The sequence below is a fragment of the Lutra lutra genome, chromosome 3, assembly GCF_902655055.1.
Source record: "Lutra lutra chromosome 3, mLutLut1.2, whole genome shotgun sequence".
Lineage (NCBI taxonomy): Eukaryota > Metazoa > Chordata > Mammalia > Carnivora > Mustelidae > Lutra > Lutra lutra.
This window is the reverse complement of record NC_062280.1, coordinates 191,292,889-191,311,882: the sequence shown is the minus strand read 5'-3', so window position 1 is coordinate 191,311,882 and position 18,994 is coordinate 191,292,889. Positions and strand designations below refer to the sequence as shown.

At 35.0% G+C, this 18,994-nt stretch overlaps 1 protein-coding gene and 1 pseudogene across 1 annotated transcript in view; both read right to left on the bottom strand.

Moving 5' to 3' along the window:
* Positions 1-18,994, bottom strand: part of ITGBL1 (integrin subunit beta like 1) — a 214,314-nt gene that overhangs the window by 141,809 nt on the left and 53,511 nt on the right. The window lies entirely within an intron of this gene.
* LOC125096525 (uncharacterized) lies at positions 11,611-11,730 on the bottom strand (annotated as a pseudogene).

The following is an 18,994-nucleotide window of genomic DNA, read 5'->3' as shown; positions in this document are numbered from 1 at the left end:
ACAAAAAAAAACTAATGTGTGAAGATAGGGGCTCCTGGGTGGCTCATATGGTTAAGCATCTGCCTTCGGCTCAGGTCATCATCCCAGGGTCCTGGGATCAAGTCCTGCATCAGGCTCCCCGCTTTGCGGGGAGCCTGCTTCTCCCTCCCCTGCTTTCCCTGCTTGTGTTCCCTCTCTTGCTGTGCCTCTGTCAAATAAATAAATAGGGTCTTAAAAAAAAATGTGTGAGGATACACTTGCCAACATATAACACAGAATATTATCAAATAACCTGTGTCAATCAGAGCATTAAAATTATAGTGGATATTTTTGATGACATCTGTCAATTGCAGATGAGTTCAATTTCTTTTGATTGGTTTACAAATAATTTTTTATAAACAAAATCGTTTTATTTTGGAGAGAGGAACTAAACACACTAAGTTTAAAGGTTAATTTAGGATAAATTCACAGATACACACTAATGCATAATATAAAACAGAATGTCAATTTCAACTAATTAACTACTATATTTCTCTTACTTCTTACCAGAATAAATTTTTTTCAGGTGGTTATTTTGTCTTCTTTTGTTTTAAACATATACGATCTGAATCAAATTAATGATGGTAAAGGAAAAACAATTGTTTTTTCTTACATTTAGTTATTTTTTTCATCAAGGTTTTAAAATTTGTATCATGGAGATTATTTTGTTTTACACTATAAGATCCTTTTGTATACATCTAAAGAAATGTTAAAGGGAGACCTTACCTGCTTCAGGTATATTTAATATGGAATGAACAAAAAAAGAACACAAATTAAGCTTTTACTTTAAAAAAGAAGTTGTAAAATAAAAATTCTTAGGAAAGAATAATGAAGGACCCACTTAGGATGAAAACAGGAATTAATAAATTAAAAAGCAGTCACACAAAAAGTGAGCTCATTAAAGCTAGCGAAAAGGCAAACCCATTAGTTATCATGATAATTATAAAAATATGGAAGGTAGATATTCACAAAATACATAAGGATAAAGGAAAAATTAGCAACAAATTCTGAGAAAAGGTAGATCACCAGATAAGTACATAAAAGATACATAAATAGATATGTTATACATATGGAAACTTCTGACAGTATTAGTCTTGGTAGTCTAAAGTTTGGGGTTATTTTCATTTTTTTGCAAAGTTTTCAAGAGAGATTTTTAAAATTTATAATCAGTAAGATCTTGTTTTGTGTTTTATTTGATCTAGATTGATTTTTATGTTGAAATTATAGAGAATAACTAACTCTATAATATTATTTCAGAATTCATCTTCTTCCAAATTTTTATACAATTATCCTTACATCACTTGCTGGCATCTTCAGTAAAATACTGAGTAGAACTATGTTGTGAATGTCCTCATCTCATTCCTGATAGTGAGCAATTTTCTGTCTTTTTTAATCAGATTAATAGAGCATATGTTTCCAGACATTGATAGACTCAACTGAATTTGCAAGCTTTCTGGAAAAATCATTGTTCATTACATTCTTTAAACTATGCTAATTCTGTAGTTAATATACGCATTTTCATTCATAACATATTTCTCTTTATTTTTGTTGCTTTACTGTTTGTTATGCTTGTTGTTTTCCATTTTGTTGCTTTTATTAGTTTGCTTGCTCGTTTTTTTGTTTTTCTTTAAGTGTGCAGTAAGACTGTCTAGTTTTCAAACACTTAATTTTGATTTTCTTTATTCTGTCTAGTATTTTTATTTTCTAATTGATTAACATATTACTTCTTTGAGTTTATTGTTCTTTTTCTTACTTTGATTTTAGGCCCTTAAAATGTTTAGATTTTTTTCCGCTTTTGCTATGTGAACTGTTCTGTTATGCAGTATCATAAACACAAAAGGGTATAAGACCCACATACAGTTTAACATCTACCAATGAAATAAAAGCCTTCGTACCCACCATCCAGATAGTGAAGAATCAGTTCACAGTGAGTACCGAACCCCTTATATTCTGCACAGCTGCACTAACTACCTTGAATTTTGTTTGATTTCCTTGCTTTTCTTTATTTTTAAAAATATTTTATTTATTTGAGGGAGAGAGAGAGCACAGAGGGAGGGGGAGAAGCAGACTCCCCGCTGAACAGAGAACCTGAGATCATGACATGAGCAAAGGCAGATGCCCAACCAACTGAGCCACCCAGGTGCCCCTCCTTGCTTACCTTTATAATTTTATTTCATTTGTATGCATGCACAAACAATGGCTTAATTCAAATATTTTCTAATATTTATAAAAGAATCATAAGAATCATACTTTAGCAATGGTCATTCAATGTTACAGGTTATTTCATAACATACCTTTTTACTCAATATAATGTTTTTAAGAGGCATCCACTTTGTCACATGTAGCTGTATTTAACTCAATTTGATTTAAGATCTCACTGCATGATTACTTTTTAAAATTAATCTTTCATATGATGCTGGACTTTGGGTTTGTTTCCAGTGGTTGTCAATACCAATCATGTGACTATAAGCAGATGAAATACTTGAAATTTTTAACAACTAGGAATAACCCATCAGGACACAGGCAAACCCAGAAGCTCCCTGCCAGCCTCTGCTTTAACTCTTCAGTTACTGGATAACAGACACATCCCAGATCTCAGAGAGATCCCGGGGTAAGGCTTGCAATGGACAAATAGGCAGAGGATCTTAGGAAACTTGGGGCCACATCTTTTCACCAACGGCTGGAGAATATTAACAATGGTTATAATCTAAACGGCACAGACCAGCTGAATATCACCAAGGCTGTAAACATTCAGAAACAAACTGCAGAATTCCTCTGCCTTGATTTATTTTTCCTGTACTATTATATAACTAGAACTTGGGGCTCAGTGAGAAGCAAGAAAGTTTTATCTTGTTCACTGCTGTATCTATATGCCTAGAAAAGATTCTTATCTATTCCTTGACAGAAATTTTTTCCCTGGTAGTATCTCCAAGAAATGCTATGAGAATACATTCTCCTATATCTTGCATGTTTGAAAATATCTGTCTTGTATACTTCTCTGAACAATGTTTGTTACATGGACGCCCCTGAACAGGCTGATTTTTGTTTACTTGTTTGTATTTAGCCTGGTTCTCCCTCAGGATTCTTTAATCTTTCAACGCAATAACTTTACAACATTATATTTTACTGTGGGTGATCCATATTTTTTTCTAGGACATGTTGTTCCCTTACTACAGATTAAAGTGCACACCCATAGTTTTAACAAAGTACTCCTGAGTTATATCGTTGAAAAGCATCCTATTCCGTGTTCTTTTCTCTTCCATAGGTACACCGGTTACGGCTATGCTGGGTCTCCTTTTACCCTCCTTCATATACTATTTTCTCTCTAATTATTAGTATAACACTTGGTTATTTTTCATTGTTTTCTTAATTTTCTTTGTATCTGATGGGCCTGAGAAGTGTCTATACTTTTTTCTCCACATGCCTTCCTGTGAGTTTTTCTTCCTCCTAGATCCTCCACATACACACCCTCAGTGCATTTACTTTGTCAGAGGCAGCAGGGCAGAAAGCTTGAAGTCACGAACTCTGTACTGCTGGTGTACAAGTCCCCACTCAATTACTATTGTGTGAACCTGAGCAACTTATTTAATCTTTATGTGTATCTCAGAATATTCAGCTGTAAAATGTGAACAAAAACAATATTTGCCTTAGAGGGCTTTTACACGGAGTAAATCAGATGACAGCTGTGAAGTGCTGAAGACAGTGCCTGTCGCATCATAAAACACTATATAAACATTTGTCAAATCCTTAACAAAAATTCTCTATTTTATTGTAATTTTATCCTTAAGTACCTGCATCTCTCCTTTGACTTCTTGCTACCTAAAAGTGATATATACCATTAGCTGCATATAAAGAAATCTTTCTTTTTAATTTCATAACGTGAACAATTGATCACATTTATTATAAGCTCTGTAGTACGATCGTCTTTCAGGTGTTGATTTATTATCAAATGTGTTTTTTATGTCCACGTTCTGTATTTATTTCTTGTATTTTTTTCAGAGTTCATATGCTAAATTCTTAATTACTATCCATCACTGAAGGAAAGAGATTTTTCCTAGAATAATTATTTGTGAAAGGATAATGTGGAAAGACACCAGATAAGTAAACTTTTCTATGAATATTGTTTGGTACATATGTGTAAATATTTTATTCTTAATTTCTAAAGGTAAATTTTTTTTTTTTTGACAGAGAGAGAGAGAGAGAGATCACAAGTAGGCAGAGAGGCAGGCAGAGAGAGGAGGAAGCAGGCTCACTGCTGAGCAGAGAGCCCGATGCGGGGCTCGATCCCAGAACCCCAAGATCATGACCCGAGCCAAAGGCAGAGGCCCAACCCACTGAGCCACCCAGGTGTCCCTAAAGGTAAATTTGATGAACTAAATGTTACATGAATGTGTAAGTTGAATAGGTATGGACATAAAGTTTTCTGCCAACTTTTTTTCTGCCAACAATTGTAAGTCAGTACTTCTTTTTTTTTTTTAAGATTTTATTTATTTATTTGACAGACAGAGATTACAAGTAGGCAGAGAGGCAGACAGAGACAGAGGAGGGGAAGCAGGCTCCCCACTGAGCAGACAGCCCGATGCGGGGCTCAATCCCAGGACCTGGGATCACGACCTGAGCCAAAGGCAGAGGCTTTAACCCACTGAGCCACCCAGGCGCCCCAATAAGTCAGTACTTCTTGCCTTGCACTATGTATGCTTTCCTTCGGCTTGAAAAGCTCCCCAGCTTGCAACTGGGAAAGGAACAGTTTCCAGGCTCCCACAATACCATGTATATATCTGTTACTTCACTAACGCATAATTATCTCCTTACATGGCTCTCCCCCCACTGAACAATTATCTTCTTTAGGACTAAGGACTCTGTCTATCATCTTAATTTTATATCCTTAGTTCCTATTCAATTTTCTGGCATATAGTAATTGCCCCTAAAAAATGCTTGACAAGGGGCACCTGGATGGCTCAGTGGGTTAAGCCTATGACTTTGGCTCAGGTCATGATCTCAGGGTCTTGAGATGGAGCCCCACATCAGGCTCTCTGCTCCGTGGGGAGCCTACTTCCCCCTCTCTCTCTGCCTGCCTCTCTGCCTACTTGTGATCTCTCTGTGTCAAATAAATAAATAAATTTTTTTTAAAAAAAATGCTTGACAAATACATAAACGGGGAAGGTTGCATAAAATTACTGTCCAGGTTTGCAACACTTGTCTATAGCAGAAGTAGAATATGAATCCAGTTTTTCCCCTACAAATCATGTAACTATAACTTTCCTCAGTTATATCAATATAAATTAAAGGACTCGAGTCTAGGTCAAAAACCTGTTTCACATACTTGAAAGCATAATTATCCTTCAAATGACTCTTGCAAATGACCCTTATTTATTCAAACACTGATAAAATTATGGTATATGGTTTGCATAGATATTAATAATACACTTCAATTCATATGAGATTTTAAAGCATGGTTCAAATATAGTTTCTGTCTCTGTAACCAAAGTTTGACATGGAATTAATAAACCCTTATGAAAGTGTTGCGTAATTCTTTTTTGATTAAGCTCCAACTAACCAACTATAGATAATTATGAATAAAACTCAACTGCTCCTCATGCAAACAATCTTATAGAATCTCTTACTTCTTTTTCAAGTGAAGATATAGACTACAATTAGAGACCACTCTAAGGTAAAATGCCTGGAATTGATTATACTAATTTAATAGTTTGTGCTCCAAAAGACAATTTTGATTCTCTCAGGAAGGAGAGAAAGACTACTGTTTTATATGAAAAATACGTACGCTTTAAAATCAATAGTTTTGTCTAACTAGAATCATGGAATCAACCTTGAATCTAGAAATTCAGTGAGATTATCACATTACTGCATGCTGAATGAAATAAATTGCCCAGCTGTCAAAATTAATTCTTCCATTTCAACTTAATTTTTGCCAAAGTCACACCATAGCAACCACATCCCCATATTGTCACATACTGTTAGTCCTAATGGATGAACTCGAAGCTTTTCCTTGAAATGTCACATATCTCTAAAGATTAAGCTATATATATAATTTTAATCTAATATAGTTCTATCCCTTAAGATACATATTCTATTTTAAATACTGCCTAAGTTACTTGGCCAAAATTTGTTTCAGTTCTTATTGTTCTTTTCAAATAAAGAGATAGAACAGCCTGGAGAGCCAATCCCTGATTTCCAAGATGTGCTTTCCAGCAGTCAGAGCTGATATGATTTTTCTGTAGTCAGGGCGGTTTATGGTCAATTTGACTAGAATATTATGAATGTCACATATTTCAGGAGACTGATCATGGGATGCAGCAAGGAGATACGACTTTAACACTATCATCTTTATCTGCTCACCATCCCAGTAATATGCATAATCACAGTAGGGAGAAAAACACTAGATGCTAAAACAGGTTTAGGAAGTAATGTGCTGGAAATGTAGATTATGTTCATCATAGAAAAAAAATCCACCTTTGTAGGTGATGGAGATAAAGAAAGGTTTATATATTAAAAGTTTAAATGCCGTTGGTTTCTTAAATATGCACAAATATCATTTGCCCTAAGCAATTTTTAGGGAACTCTTAACATGAGATTACAATAAGTTAATGTGAACAGAAGTCATCCTCTGTGTTTAAGATGATTTCGCTAGTGAATGACCATATAGGAAAATAATAGAGGGTTTATATCAATTTTTTTAGAAATATTCATGAGGCAGAAAAGGTTAAAAAAAAGGGGGGGGTGAGAAAGGAGAACGCTAATTTTCACTGAGTACCTATTATATACCAGGCCCTATACTAGGTCCTTCCCATTCATTAACACAATGAATTATTTACAACCTTGTGAACTGAGAACAAGAATGCTAACATGTAGACTCAGGGAAATCAACTGGCTTTTCTCAAATCACACAATTTGATTCAAACCCAATATCCATGATCTTGTCTTTCTTACCACACTTCTTTCCTTCAACAATCACTCTCAATTTTATCTTTTTCTAACATAACTTTCAGGAATGCACATACTCCATGACCAGTTACTTTAAAATTATGTCTGTTTAGAAATTGTGTTATATAATCTTACCTTGATTGCTCTGCTAGAGAAAAAGGATGTCTTTTTGTGTATTTTCTTTACTGGAAACTTCATGGTTCTAGAAGTTCAAAAAATAAAAATGCAACCTTGTACTAGTAGTAATCCTGACATTGGGGAAGGAAGGGCAGTTAATATTGATCTTAGAGGAAATACGGCTTTATCTTCCGATTATTTGCTCAGGCTAAATCTTTCTAAATGTAGGATCACTGACTTTCCCCAGATATCCACACTTAAGAACAAGGGAATAAACTGAAGGCCAAATGCAAAATCTGTATCAAGAAGCTAAAATACAGAACTAAGATGAAAAACACCCTTTGGAAACTCTATCCCAATACAAAGTAAGCCTACTGTCAATGTCTGATTTATAGCTCCTAAGAGTCATATGAAATGATTCAGGTTGAACTTTAAAAGCATGATTATGAAGAAGGGCTTTGAATTGGGAAATCTCACAAGGAAAATGTTTTTGTAATTTTCTCTGCTTCAGTTCTGAAAAATGAAATTGTCTTTAGAGAGTTTAGAACATGTTTTGTTTTTATTCTTGTTTGTGTTCTGTTTATTCTTGCTTGCTCTTGTTTGTGAAGATTATGACAATTTTGTCAATTTCTTTTCCATTCTGGATAGATCTCAGGTGCTCAGGAGAGCTGTCAAATTATTCTTAAGGAATGAGTCTAGACCCAGATAATGTTTAGTTTCCACAGAGACATGCTCTAAGTTAACCTAGATTCCAGCAAGTCAAGCAAGTTAAGGAAAATGTCTCTAGTCATATTTTCATGGCAGTTCATGGATCTTTGGAAAGAGTCTAAAAGTTCAAACTAAATTAATTTGAACAGGATGTCTTTTAAAATTTGACCACTAAAACTTTTGATAATTAAAATTAATATCATTTTAATTATAGTCCATTTTAGATTGATTCTTGTAATTTTAGGCATTTGTTTTATGATGATGGTATTCAGCTCTGGCTGAATACCAACTGAATGTTGGTATTAATACACAGTCAGTGAGAATATGGTACCTCAATTATGTATTGTTAATACTGCTTCTAAAAGGAGTTTTTTTATTTTCTATTCCAAATTGTCCTAGGTTACTTTAATTATATATCTTCAAATAACCATGTAATAAAAATTGGACCTAATGTAAGGAGTTAAGACCTAATATTTCTAGACTTCCTCTGATAACTATAATCATCCTTTTGATAGTGAAACACTATTTAGATTCATTACTTTGATCAATCTTTCCACTTTATGAAAACAGTATTACAGAAAACAAAACATTTTGCAAGGTAACAGTTTGAAATTGTTTTTACATCAATATGTTCTCACTTAATAACTTCATATTCAGGGAAAATTTTCATATGTTCAAGTACTTTCCTTTCCTCTTCCTAATCTTAAGTACCAGGAACGGAAAAGGACTTTCTAAGGAGTTACACTACTTCGAAAATTTACAACAGGGATGCTGTTTGTAATCTATAGCACTGACAATTTAGAGAGAAGGAATGATTAATATGCAATCAGCCTAAAATATACTGACACTGAATTCCAAAAATATACATAAGGATATACTTGGAATCCATTAAAATATAGCTAAGCATCTATTAAGCAGAACAATTGTGAACTTGATGATTTTTAATTTGACATGAATAAACACACCATTTGTCAGATAACATGAATATTTACTCTGTATGTTCTTAAAATAGAAATTAGCTTCTTAGATAAGTAGAGAATTACTGCAAATGATTTTTTGTGCTTATTTACCTTTTGTTTTTAAAAATGCACTTGGGGCGCCTGGGTGGCTCAGTGTTAAAGCCTCTGCCTTCAGCTCAGGTCATGATCCCAGGGTCCTGGGATTGAGCCCCGAATCAGGCTCTCTGCTCAGCGGGGAGCCTGCTTCCCCCCTCTCTCTCTGCCTGCCTCTCTGCCTACTTGTGATCTCTGTCAAATAAATAAATAAAATCTTTTTTTTTTTTTTATTTTTTTTTAAAGATTTTATTTATTTATTTGACAGCGAGAGATCACAAGTAGATGGAGAGGCAGGCAGAGAGAGAGAGAGAGGGAAGCAGGCTTCTTGCTGAGCAGAGAGCCCGATGTGGGACTCGATCCCAGGACCCTGAGATCATGACCCGAGCCGAAGGCAGCAGCTTAACCCACTGAGCCACCCAGGCGCCCCAATAAAATCTTTTTTAAAAAATGCACTTAATGGTATCCAAACCATTTTTTAAAAAGTTAACATGTCTTCAAATAAACAGCTTACTTCCAGGAGTTAATTTGAAAAGACTAGTTCTTTAAGTGGAGGTGTATAACTTATTTTCAAATGTATACTTTGTCTTGAATCTTTGAGAGCAAATTAAAAAGTATAAAACCTTCAAGAAAAGTTCAAACACTAACCGAGTGCCTAAATTACTTAATAGATAAGGTACATATTCAGCAAAACTACAAAGTAAATGGGCACTGCAGACAAAAACAATCCCTCTTTTTCAGTATACCTCACCCTTCCAATTTTGTGAAAACCCACCCAATGAGCTTGACTTCGCATAATATTGATGGGTAATTTTTATTCTTTTCAGTCTATTGCTTTAAAACAGCACAGTACCTGTTAACTAGACTTACTGTGGTGATAATTTTGTAATACATACATATATTGAATCATTATGTTTCACACCTGAAACTGATACATTATATGCCAATTGTATCTCAATAAAACTTAAAAAGCAACGTAGTATCTACCCCCCCCCAAAAAATAGGAGGACCTGGATAAATACTTAACAACTGAATAAGTGAATGAATAGTAATGATTATGAAAGTTAACACTGAAATTTAAGCTACAAGAAGGAATTTTAGTCTAGCAGTGAAGTAGCAGAAATATCAAGCCCTGACATTTTACCATGTTAGCAATTATTTATGTTTCCTAAACTCTTTTAGTTACTTTTTAATTGTGTGAAGTAACATTAAAGAGCTCCAATTTAAACAAACTAGTATAAGTTTTTTTTTTAATTAACAATTGAAACTAAAAATATAGTTCAGATACTTCAGTTGAATTTAATTATCTTGGCCATCGTTTAAATTTATCCTATTTGCCTCCCAAAGTCTTGAAACTCAACAGAATTTTCCTGTAATACAATCTTTCTAGAATGGATTGGGACTCTTCTAGTTGTTCCAATACTGAAAACAAACAAACAAACAAAACAACAACAACAAAAAAATGAACAAAAGAAAGAAGAAAAAGAAATCTTCAGGGTGCTTCCAAACATCTGAATTTACTTTTCTTAGTCATTATTTTGACCTGGGCTCAGGCACAACCAAACACCAACATATATGTGGTTTGCCCTTCAAGAACTTGGAGTAGATGATTGGTCAAAGAAGAGCTTACTGGGAACTATTGCTGCTCACATACAACATGTTCCAGGTATGTGTTTTTAGGTCACAAACTACCTTAATGAGTCAAAATCTCATCAGTATATTCCACAGACTCATGCCTAATTTCTGAAGAGTTGTTCAACAGCATTCGTGAAATCACACAGCTCATGAATATTCATCATGTATGCTGAGTTAGAGATTAGCTGAAATTTAGAGAATAAATTAATCTCCATTCTTGTGTTAAATTATTTGTAAACTGGGAGCTATATATGAAATTATCAAACATATACAAATAATTTTAAATGAAATATTAAAAATACCAAGATGTGAAATAAAAATAATATTAATTTCTATTACAAGGAAAAGGTCCTCGGAGTGTTCATCAGTATAAATAAACTTTACTTTCAGTTCTGGTTTTGGAGGTTCTCCTCAAAAAGGAAAGGTTCTGGAAGGAAGGAAATAGTGGCAAAAACAATCTTAGGGGAGAACCTATCTAAATGAAACCCTGTGTGAAAACAAGGAGAAGAAAGATAACCCTGATACGTGGAATTCCATTATGCTTGGAAAGTAATTCCAAAAAGCAGGAAGATAATTACTAATATCACTGAAATTACTCTTTAAGAATAGTCTACAAAAAATAAATGCCATTTGATTCTCTAACAATACATTGTCTAAATATATAGCCATTACATATCATACTCTTTTCCTTTGAGCTTCATTTAGTCATATTTCTACACTAAGTCTTAAATAGCAATAAGTTTTGTCCAACATAAGTAACTATAAATTTAAAGCTCACCATCTGTCAATTTTCCTTCCTGTTATTTTGGTTGTCGTAGGTTCATTCTTTTTCAGATTACTCAAGTATTACTGAGAACAAATTTTTGCTCATATAGAACAGTCTGTTCTCATATAGAACAGTCTGTTCCTTTGCTATCAGAAAGTCAGTTTTGTTGGGTATAAAATTACTGCCAGCCATGTTCTTTCCTTGATTATCTTAACTATATTAACTTATTCTCTTCTAGAATAAAACACAGCTGTCAAAATTCTGATAATAATCATATTTTCATTTCCTTATGTCACTTTTTTTTCCTAGATGCCCAAAGAATTTTCTTTTTCTTCAGCATTTCAGTAGTTATATTAAAACATACCTTGGTCTTCATTGATTTGAGTCAATAATCTCAGATACTTGGTATGTTCTTTCCATATATATTTTAATTAGCAATAATCACGCCTCAGATAAACCTCATTGGCTACAATACTGCCACTGCACAAAGCTTCCATATATATTTTAAATCTTTTTCTTTCTTTTGTACACTGCAGAAACTTTTCCTTGAATTACACTTTTCAGAATCTGTTCTGTCCTTTGCTTTCATCTTCTTCTTTAGGGGTTCTTATTATCAATATTTTAGAACTTCTTTACCTTTCTTCAGTATTTATCACTTCCTCTCAAATTATTTTTATCTCTTTCTTCATTTCTTTCCCAATTTCAAAATGTTCCTACTTTTTGCCTCAGGTTTCTCTTAAGACATTATCCATGTGTTTATTTGCTCTTGTAGTTCTACCAGTTAAGTCTTCATTTCTGAAAATTTTTTCTTTCATTTCTATTTTCCCCTGTGTCTTAGCACATATCTTCTGGGCTTCCTACTTCTGTTTTATGATATTATGTTTTGCATTACTTTCTTAATGTCTTAGTCTTGAAATACAAAGTTACAATTTCGATCTCTTCCATTTGACCTGTTCTTAATTACATCTAGGGACATTATTTGTCTCCTTATTTTCCTTTGTTCTGTAATATCTTACTGTAAGATTTGGCCTCAATTTTTATAGAAAATTACTTTTCCTATAACTTTTAAGTTCAGAATATCTTTGTTACTTTCACAGAGATCCAGCTTCTGTTTTCTCTTTTTTCTTTTTTTTAAAAATTTTTATTTATTTATTTGACAGAGAGAGCACACAAGCAGGAGGGAACAGTAAGCAGAGAGAGAAGCAGGCTCTCTTGTCAGGGAGCCTGACATGATGAGACTCGGTCCTAGCACCCTGGCATTATGACCCAAGCCAAAGGCAGACATTTAACTAACTGAGCCAACCAGGTGCCCCTGTTGTTTCCATTTGAAAAACTACATAAGGGCACCTGGGTGGTTCAGTCAGTTAAACATCTGACTTTGGCTCAGGTCATGATATCAGGGTCCTGGGATGGAGCTTTACATTGGACTTCCTACTCAGTAAAGAGTCAGCTTCTCCCTCTCTCTTTGCCCCATTCCCTCAATCGTGATCTCTCTTGCAAATAAATAAAATCTTATAAAAAGTAAAAATTAAAATTAAAAAATTAAAAGAAACTACTTAACAATATCAGAGAATGTTCATGGTATAAATTTAGTATCTGAAAAAGAAACAATTTATTTCTAAGCAAACCATGGGTCAAATGAGAAATCACAAAGAAATTGGAAATATTTGAAGCAAAATAATGATTACAAAACAAAATAAAATTCCAAAATCAATGATATAATGAAGATTTCTCTTAGGAAGCTAGGAAGAGTGAAAAGTAGCACAGATAAATTAATAAATATAAGAGCTAAAAATAAATGAAATTTTAAAAAACCAACTATAGAGAAAATCAGTGAAACCAAAAGCTAGTTTTTTGGAAAGATCAATGAAATTGTCTGATAAACAACATACACACTTAAAAATAAAAGAATATGCAAATTAGAATGTTAGGAATTATAGTTAGCATAACTACAGATTCCTTAAATGTTGAAAAGGAAAATAAGAGATTATGAACAGCTGTGTCCAAAATTGAAAATATAGATGAAATGGATGGGTTCATTGAAAGACAGAAATAACAAAATCTGACAAAAGGGGAAAAATCTTAATACATTTTCTGTATAATTAAAGCTATAATTAAAGACTTCTGCATGAAGGAAACACCAGACCAAGTGGCTTTATTGGTGAATTCTATCAAAGATTAAAGAAGTAAGGCTCCTATACAAACTCTTTCAGATTTATAGAGGAGGAAAAAATACTTAATAACTGATTTTATGAGGCCAGCAACATTGATAACAATGCCAAAGATACAAGAACAAAAAAACTGCAGACTAATAATTCATGAAAAAATATTAACAGATTGAATCTATACATATTTTAAGAGAATAATACAACATAATAAACTGAGGCTTATCCCACGAATACTCAAAAATAAAACTAGATAATTCACCACGTTGACAGAATAAAGGAAAAACAAACATATACCATCACAGTACATGCAGAAAGATCATTTGACAAAAATTCAACACGTACTTGTGATAAAAACTCTCAAGATCATAGTAACAGAAGGGAAGATTCTAAGTGTGCTCTAGGTCATCTACAAAACCCTGCAGCTAACACAATACATCATGGTGCAGCGTTCCTAACATAAAGAACAAGGCAGGAACATCTATTCTCCACTTCAGTTCAACATATGCTGGGGTCCCAGCCAGTGTAATGAGACAAGAAAAAGGATTAAAAAGCATCCAGGTAGGTAAGTGAAATTGAAAACTATCTTTTTGCAGACTTGTTTGAGAATCTTCCACTTCAAAAATAAACAAACAAACAAACAAAAAACTCCCAAAGGAAGTGAATTTAGCACATTTGCAAGATAACACTCAATGCACAAAAATCAAATATATTTCCATATACTAGCAACAACATATTGGAAAATGAAATCAGTAATACAATCCATTTAAAATAGTATCCAAAACCATGAAATACTAAACACGCATACACTGAAAATTGAAAAATACCACCAGGATAAATTACATTTCATAATTTTGACATTTACTATAAAGGTATCTTAACCAAACAGTGTGGTGTTGGTGAAAGGAAAGAAACAGAGATCAATGAAGCAGCATAAAAGTCTTGAAATAAACCCACAAATATATGGTCGATTGATTTTTGACAAATAAGAAAGAATAATTCATTCTTATCTCTCACTTCATAGATCCCTTTCTCTACACCAAAGCCAGAGTGATAAATTTAAAACAAATCAGATCCCAAAACACACTCTTGCTTAAAATCCTTTAATAGCTTCCCATTATTCTTGTGATGTGACACAAATTTCCTGTCTAGACAGAGGCGACTGGGCTCTGCCAGCTTCTGATTTCCTATTCTACTAACTCTCCTTTGCTCCTGCCCTCCTGTCCTTCTTTATACTCCTCAAACACTCCAACTTACGCATGCATAGGGTTCTCCAATTTCATTGTTCTTTTTGCCTGCACTACTCCTTCCACAGACCTTAGCATACTTGGCTCATTTTCACAATTTATTTTCCAGTAAAAATGGCATCACCTCCGAGAAACCTGCCCTGATCCGTCACTCAGAAGTAGCTTTTCCTGCCACAGTCACATCTCTTTCGTAAAATTTCTCATAGCTCACTCTCTGAAATTACTTTACTTGATTTCTTATTTATTCTTTCCCCTCCTAATCTAGAATATAAGTTTATGAGAGCAGGGACTTGATTCATTGCTATAATCTAGTCCCTAGAACAGTACCTACTACATAGTAGGCACTTAAAAAATCTTAGTTGATTAGTGAATTTAGTTAGAAAGAGTTGGCTTCTATTGCTTACAAGTGTGTGTGTGTGTGTGTGTGTGTGTATACAAACACAGATATATATACAGATACATAAACATGTGTGTATCCATGTGTGTATATATACAAACATATACATATAAATGTATTTGTATGTATATGTATGTATATAATACAAAATAACCCATAAATCAAATAATTATATATGTTATATATATAGTTTTATTTATTTATATAAGTTATATATAATTTATATATAACATATAATTTTTATAAATTATATACTTAATTTATATATCAACAGCTGGAAGACTAAACATGAAGTTGATATTAGTTTATTTCTGGGATGGAAAATAGAATGAGGTATTACTATTTAAAGAGATCTTTAGCTTTATCTGTAAAGTTTTAATGTCATAGGATGAGCACTTTTTTTTTAATTTTTTAATTTTTTTTATAAACATATAATGTATTATTAGCCCCAGGGGTACAGGTCTGTGAATCGCCAGGTTTACACACTTCACAGCACTCACCATAGCACATACCCTCCCCAATGTCCATAACCCCACCACCCTCTCCCGACCCCCCTCCCCCCAACCCCCCTCAGTTTGTTTTGTGCCATTAAGAGTCTCTTATGGTTTGTCTCCCTCCCAATCTCATCTTGTTTCATTTATTCTTTTCCTACCCCCCAAGCCCCCCACGTTGTATGGACGAGCACGTTTTCATGTGTGCACATATCACCTATCTTAATAGAGTAAATAGAAATAACACAAGTGAAACCCAGCAGACTGCAGCCATCTCTGCCTTCTAAAGAAGTGATACATATTCTTAGAATGCTTAATACTTTGAAAATCAAACAGAACTTAAATATACTTGGAATGATGGAAGAATAAGAAAGAGACCTAATTTTTTTCCCAGATATTAAACTAGGAACCACTGTATTGGCAGAATAGCCTCAGGACAAAATAAGGGGTCCAGGAAAACAGGTAGGAGAAGAAGCTTAAGAAAATGTAAGTTTGAGTCAGTATCATTTTAATTATAATGGACAGGATGACCCCAACTGACTTTTATATAGTATGTGTATTTTTTTTCCCCAACAAAATCCTTTCTTAAAACCGTTCTAGCTAACTAATTAATAGTAAACAAGCTTTTTGAACAATGCTTAGATGAAGGGAAGGAATAACAAAGTATAAGGGCACGTTGACTGGAACATAAATTACATAAAGAAGACCATCCCTTACGACAAGTCATTCCACTCTACACGACATCCGATTCTATTTTTGAATAGTAAAGTCTTTTTATGAACATATTTCAGCTTAGTAAAAGAAAAAAACTTTCTAACAGCCAAAACTTTAAGATGCATTGGGTAACCTTGTGAAGAAAGGTCTTCTCTGTGGCTAGAGGTGTTTAAAACATTTAGACAAGCATTTTTAAAAGAAATGTGTGGAATTCTCATCATAGGTAGTTCATTCATTCTTTCATTATTTAATTCAACAGACACTGAAGCAGAGAGCCAAGTCTGCACCACAGGCAGTGTTAGATGCTCTGAAAGAGGTGGGGAGTCCATACATCTCTGAGTCCTGTCTTCAATACCTCATACTTCAGTAGAGATGACAGATATCAATCAAGTAATTACACGAACACATGTAAAATCACATCAGTGGTGATAACTATATGACTAAATCAGTTGGCCTAATGACCATCAACATCCTTTCCAAACATGAGAGGACTTCCTTTCTTTGACATTCCCTACTTTAGGTATCAAGCTCTAGTGCCGTATTTTAAGATTTTTGTTGAAAAATCACTGGAAAAAGAATGAGTGAGAAACCACTGACTCTTCCAATCCATCTGTATCTCTCACCAATAAGAGAACTGAATTATTTCCTTTATAAGAAGTAAATCATGGGGCACCTGGGTGGTCCAGTGGCTTAAGCATCTGACTCCTGGTTCTGGCTTGAGTTGTGATCTCATGTGTGGTGGGTAGTGAGATCGAACCCTGTGTCAGGTTTCATGCTCTGCGGGGAGTCTGCTTGAAAGATTCTCTCTCTCTGCCCCTTCCCTGCTAAAATAAATAAATAATTTTTTTTTTAAAGTAAATCATGCTGGGGCAATGTGAGATGATTATATACAATCTAAAGCATATCATCGATGATATTGTGGCTTGGGTTTTGTTGTTGTTGTTGTTGTTGTTGTTGTTTGTTTTAAAGACAGGCTATGCTCTTAATTGGGATAATTTCCAACAAGAGAGCAATTGTTTCCTGCTCTATAGCTTCTGCCAAATGTGTTAAATTAACTCCAGAGTAGAGGAGAGCTGGCAAAAAACAAAAACAAAAACAAAAACAAAAAAACCACTGAAAATGGGTTTTTGTCCCCAACCCCTTTAATCTCATTAGAAAGGCATAGATTAATCACATTTCACTGCGGTAAAAATGGTTCTGTCACCTTCTCCCGCCTCTCGCCCACACCGGATCAGGGAGTAACGACTCATTTGGCCACAGTCTATAATTCTCAGCCCTCGCATCTCACCTCCACCACACAGACCGGTCTGAGGAGCAGGGAGGAAAGCTTGGGGGAAAGTCATCATCGTCCCGCAGCAGTTGCTCACTGGAGGTGGGGAATGGCTGCCCCTCCCACAAGCTGGTCCTGAATCACGGGAACTGGCGCACACTGGTGCTGGGACAAAACTGAAGATCTCTCTCATGCAGCCACACACGAGCATATGGCTTTATTTTCTCTGACATCCACAGATGCTCTAAGAGGCGCCTGGTGCACAGCCATTTAAGTTCAAAGTGCCATCAAGAGAATAAAAACGAGTGACCCTGAACGCGAACGACACATACTCCTCCTGTGAAAAAGCAAAGTGTTTCATTTTTGACATTTGAGGAGTCGTCGTTTGCATTAATAACAGGTCTCTGGTTTCCTAACAGGAAAAACAAGCAGGCTTGGGTTAGCATTCCTCCGGAGCAGAAGGTTCGAGGTCGTTAAAGGTACTCAGTACTCTGGCAGTATATGCTATCTAGATAGTAAAACCTCATTAATTGGACATTCAGCGAGCAAGACCACTTTCAGCTACCAATGCCGTGGGTTGCACGCTGTGCCCTCCAGGCCATCTTCTCAACCAAGGTCATGGGCCAGAAAGGCAGGAGAGGACCGGGGACGGTCTGCCAAGGAGAGGAAGTCATGGGAAGACTGAAAAGGCGACTTTGTTTGCCGCCCAGCCCTGGCCTTCTCTTCCTATGAATAGGTAATTTAGGGTCATTCGCAGATTACTGAAACAATTCCAGCCCTGAAACCAATTTCCTAAAAAATCTTGGATGTGGGACCAAATATTTCAAGGGCAAAGGAACCAGGGTGAGCAATCACTTTTGTCTCCCAGAACAGATATACATTCTAGGAAAGGCAGTGAAGGAGCAGATTTTCATAAAGCAGCATTATTTTTATTTAATTTACACAAGGGGAAAAAAAGAAACCCCTGCAGGAAATCTTTGGATGAGAAACGACTGTGGATCGAGATGTGCCCATGAGCGCTACGTTGCCTGCCGCTGGACAACCAACCGCTCTCCTTTCCTTCACAGATGTGGCTCCATTTCCCTAAGACTTTCGGTCGCAGCTCCTCTTCCCTGCTGTGCTTTACCCCCTTATCTGCCTACACAAAACCATGTCTTCCTATGTCTGCGTTTAAAGCTCCTCAAATCTTTTCTGTTATGTTCATTAAATCAAACATCACGAGAGCAATGAGCCCTGACTGGTTCCTGGCATGCAGAACTACACAGGTGAGACACAGAAGATACGAGCCCATGGTAGATAATAAATACTTGCTGACTTGAATAAACCCCCATCAATGTCCCACGTAAAAGCTTCATCACACAAGCATATTTGAGCTTAATAAAAGGAAAACATTTCTAATAGCCAGAACTGTTTTAAATGTATCAGGCACCCTTGCGAAGAAAGGTTTTCTCTGTTGCTCTGGCTTCTCAGCA